The 5,613-nt window shown below is 24.1% G+C and overlaps 1 pseudogene; it reads left to right on the forward strand.

The window, feature by feature from the left end:
- Positions 1–209: 209 nt before the first annotated feature.
- On the forward strand, positions 210–5,402 carry LOC112680759 (annotated as a pseudogene).
- Positions 5,403–5,613: the final 211 nt, after the last annotated feature.

Here is a 5,613-nt window from a genome sequence, read left to right on the forward strand (position 1 = left end):
GAAAAATGTAGTAAGAATCACTATTTTATAGGTGGAATGACTAAAACAGTATATTTATTAAGACTATATAAAAATAGTTGGTTTCAATAGTGAATAATACTATATTTTATAGTTTTTTTTTCATATTTTTAAATCAACTATATTTTATAGCCCAAATAATTGAATACTATAGCAATAGATCAAATTGCTATAAACTATTATTAGTCGAACTGTCGAAATATAATTCGGCGAAAACTAAACACGCGCGAGTCGTAAACACAAGGTAAAATAAGGCACGAGGCAACACGCGCGGCATGAAATAAAAATTCTTAAGAATTTTGTCTCTTGCAAAACATATTATCAGCTAATGGATGGTGGTCACCATTACCCTTATGTCAGTCATTTATTTATCATACTTTTTGACACTTCTACAAGAAAGTTTGACTCTCTACAGCTCTCTAAATTTCAATGGATTCAAGTCAAAAAAGTAAGTTTTTTACACTATATACTATATATGTAGTATATTATTAATGTATACAGTTATTTTCGAGTTTTGTTCAAATTATTTAAATAAATATCGACTTATAGTTATATAGTTTATTAAATATAAATTAATTACCGAATTGTATAGGTCTATAATATCTTAAATACCTACCTACTTAAATCAGGAAACAATTTTTTAAAAGCAGTAATAATAAGAAAAGAACAGTTTAAAAAAAATATATATAAATATAGAACCATTATACTCGGTAATTTGTCTCCGCAATTAATATAATATAAGGCCATTTTATGACTGAATGCTGCTGTAATGAGCGAATAAAAGCAAATTAAAATAAAAGTAAAAAAAATGACTGAATATAGATTAAAAATATCCATTTATTTGATTGATTCAGACCTTCTAATGTTTTAATCACTTTTGATGATATTATAATTTGATATATTTTACTGATATTTTAGAAATTTGTAAGCAAAGTGCGTTTTTTTTTTTTTAATGAAACTTTATATTTCCAAAATATTTTAATAGCGGAATTATGATGAATCGATTTTTTTGAAGACAATTTTTGTCAAACAAATATTTTTCAATACTCGAGATCAATTTTGATATAAATTAATTGAATATTAAAAAAAATATTATTAAAATATATTAAACGTAGGTAGTTAAATTTCATCAGCAATGACAAAACATTTTAGTAATTTTTTTCAAATAAACTTAGAAGGTATAACTTATGATAACAGATAAATATGCTTTAAAGAGTTTATATTACAAGTATATCCCCCAAAACATTTTTTTTTTAGATTTTATCTCTATTTATTTAGTTATTTTCTATTTTTCAAATTCAAGTTTTAACTAAATAAATAAATATTTGTTACATTATTATTTTTATTTATTCAAAATCGATTTTATTTATCATACATTTATTTTTGGTGATGAATAAACTATTTTAGGAGAGATACCTATGTATTATTTTATATTTTTAGAGGAAGAAATTAATAAAACAGTTTTGATGATATTAACTGAGTTAATGTTGAAAGATTTAATTCCCAAAATTAGTCAAAGAGCCAAGTTTGTTAATGAGTTGGAAAAACTAAATATACTAAGTTCAGTAAGTGTAAACCTTAATGTATATTATATTTATTCAATTTGATATCAATTATTAAATGTTTTTTTTTTTTTTTTTACTTGCAATACTCAAAACAATTTCTTTTTTTAATTGTTTCTCCAAAATTGTATTTTGACTTAATTAGGAAGTTCAGTTAAAAAATGAAAAATTATTGACATTTGAGTCAATGATGAACATGACTGTTGTGACAGATGAAAAAGGTAATTAAAAAAAAAGATTATTTTAATCTTATTTTAAAATAAGTTTAGGTCAGTGTTGGTCTGGCTTGTGATTGAGCTCACTATTTATATACACTATAATAGAGAACTACAACAAACATAATTAATTAAAATAAAAAAAATTATTAAATTAAAATGTATTATACCTACTTGAAAATATGTTCAGTATAACTAATATTAATATTTTAAAAACTTCTGAAATTTATCATTGCAATTACAGCCTGTGTTATCTACATTACTATTTACCAATGTTATTAATTAATTAAATAGTTTATATTCTTAAAGAAACAATTTAATTCAAATACTTAGTCAATTTTCTTAATTAATTCTTAAGTTAATACATTATTAGTGATCTTTTAATTTAAACACATGGTTACATCTTTTGCTAGTTACAGTAAAAATTTGAAAATGTATTAATTTAAAGAAAACTTATGTATATTAATTGTTCAAATCAGTCAGTTTTTTATTTGATTTTGAATATTACTTTAAATTTTAGAATTTGACTGAGTACAAAAAAAGAGTATACATTTAATGCAAATAACCAATACAAAATATATTATATTAGTATGTAGGTGAATAATTTCAATTTAATATTTATTTATGTCAAGAAAAGGACCAATTTTTTGTGGTATTTTCAATGTTTAAATTTGGTGTTAGGCTCTTTAATTATCAAAACAATTAGTACCTATAAAAAACCCTGGATAGCTAGGTGAGCCAGACTGACAATAAAATTATAGTAGGTACCTAATTAAAATATATTTTGTATATTATAACACAATTAAAATCAAATTATATTATATAGATGTATCATATTACAATGTAACCTCAGAGCCATTTCAAAATAATGCAATTGATACTTTAAATATTATAGGTAAATGTTGTATAAGTTTTATACTATGTATATGGTTTGTTAAAAACTATAATAAATAAAAAGGGGTTTTCATACTCGATAGGTATAGAAGAATTCTTTCCTTCAGAAAACAAATATGTCTATTTCATACCTTATTATAAAGAAGGTAATAAAGTGAGCCCTAATCGAGGAAAATTGTATGATAAATATTGCAATTTAAAAAAAGAGATAAAGAAAATACAAAATAATTAAAGTAATAAAAAACATAATAAAGACGATGAAGTTTTTATCAATGAAGAAGGTATCTATTAATTATTTTTAATAAAATATGATTCTTATAATGTGAAATTGACATTAGAATTAGATATTTATTATAATATTAATTTGTAATTCTTATTTATAAATACTTATTGCATACTTATATTAAATAGATATTTTAGATTCAATAAATTGGCTAAAACATAATATAGAACCAGAAATAATTTTACACCAGTTATGGGCTGAAACTGCTCATTACAGAAATACTAAGCTAATCAACGAAAATGCTATTCAAAAGTATCCAGCATTAAAAAAGGCAACAGGTCACATACTTGTAAGTTTAGTCACACAAACTACAAAAAGTGTCCTTATGCCATAATAGATTTAAAAAATGTTTGAATTGCAGTATATTTAATTAATATTAAAATAAAAATAAATAAATTTATTGCTTTCAAATATATATTTTTTAAATCTTAATAATAAAATAAAATTTTTTTTTTCAAATAAATAATTATAAATATACACAATGATTTTTTTTAGATTGATATGGATTTTTCTCACTTATTTCCAATGAAAGACCAATCTTTTACAAAAATTTGATGTATTTAAAAATAAATTAAAAACATATTTTAAAGGACAATCAAATTTAAATGTGTTTGAACAAAACATAATTAAAAAAATTATATCACCTGCTAAATTAGGCAAGTTGTTTAACAGTTAACATAACATTACTAATAAAAATAAAATTGGAGTTGGTAAACAGAAAGGTTGGTACGTATCTGTAATTTGTTTTAGGTGATGATGATTTAGCAACTATTAAAATTCTTCCATACCTATTTAAACCAGTGAATATTAAAATTCCAAAGAAGACTGCCAATGAGGACAATCAAAAAACAATTAAATATTGTATGCGGAAACCATCAAAATTAGAACAAGCTAGTGCTGTGATAGTCAGTATCACAGTAAGTTTTAAATATTTTATTTTGTATTTATCTAATATTTTGTCTCAAAATTAAAATATTTCTTATAGGTACACAAGTATTAATAGGTAGTTTTAATAAAACAACAGAAAACATAAAATAACACTAAAATATAAATTAAGTAGATATCCTTACACTATACACTCAAGTTATAACTAGTATAAGCCATTATTTCTTAGACTATTAACCTACATTGTTAAATTAATAATTATTTAGTTTGTAATCTAATAGCTGTTGTAAACATTTTATTAAATGATACCAATACCACAGAATAAATACCTTATCTAAATGATATCTATGATGTACTTTCTTATCATTAATAAATTCAAATATCTAATTCAGTTTAGTACGGGAATAATCAAGTGAGAACACTCAAAATACTCCATTGTTTGATTTAATCAATTATCTTGATTGTTTTGAAAGCAATTGAGTGATTATCTCGGTATTGAAATAAATTAACAGAGAGGTAATTTTTCGAGTGAATCACTCGATTGTAACATCTTGATATTCTTAATCTTTCATTTATCAAAAATTTCTCTGATGTTCCCATCATTATAATATAGTATAATATATATATACCTAATATTATTAGGTCTATTTTATTAACACTTTATGGTGTAACTATATTATTAAAGTACTAAATACGGAATTAATTTAAAATTGCTTATTTCACAGAATAGTAATGACATCAAGACAACCCATTGTCGTACCATTGCTCCGGTTTAACTCGGGGGGGGGGATGTTGTACCCTGTACAATTATGTCCACTCTGTATTTTTATTTTGTATAGTCAATCAATTCTTTCACTGGCCTACGTGACTGCGGACATGCAAGCGAGCCTTTGGAATCTGCCGAGTGGACAGATTTCAGGACTCGCTCGGGCCGAGACGCTAACACAGAGAGGGTCACAGAGAGTAGTCAGTCGGTCTAAACGCGATTACACGGCACCACGGTTTGCCGTGTTCTCAACTCCAGTTAAGTTGGATCTAGTATATTATCCATTATTTTATCTATTATTTTAAATACAGTACACATTCATTATTTAAGTGTTTTGTTTTGTTTTAATTACAATTACTACTCTCACTCTCTACCGTAACGCAGTGTTTAAAGAATAGATCACGGTGCGAATACTTCACCATGAACAAAAAGTGAATAGAGCATTTATTAATAATTTAACTGTTCAGCCATATATCGCCATCGTGGGGAATATTGAAGATGCTAGTAGTGTATTGAACTACTATACTATAATTGACAATATTTATTACAAACTCGAAACACCAATTAAGGCATTAGATATTTGTTTTAAATCATTCAATGCGTTAAATTTAAACTATCCTCCAGAAGCTGAGCAGGTTTGGTGGTTTATTCAGGATTATTTTTTTGAAATAGCAAATGTTCATAAAAAAAAATTTGTGGCTGTTCAAACTTTAATTAAAGATTTGCAATAGCAGTTTCCAATTTCAATTAAATATAGGTAGGTATTTTTGTTAATAGCAATCCTGTATAAATAAATAGTTTAAATAATTTGTAATACTATTAGTAATTATTATTATAAGTAATATTTAAGTTCTTGTGCCCTTAGGTACCTATCTACAATCTTTCTTTATTATGTAAATATTTTTAAATTTTGTCATCTATATTATATACCAAATTTGATAATTTATAATAATTATTTTTAATATCTTATTGTTATGATGGTTAACTGTT

The sequence above is a fragment of the Sipha flava genome, unplaced genomic scaffold, assembly GCF_003268045.1.
Source record: "Sipha flava isolate LNK unplaced genomic scaffold, YSA_version1 18060_pilon_pilon, whole genome shotgun sequence".
NCBI lineage: Eukaryota > Metazoa > Arthropoda > Insecta > Hemiptera > Aphididae > Sipha > Sipha flava.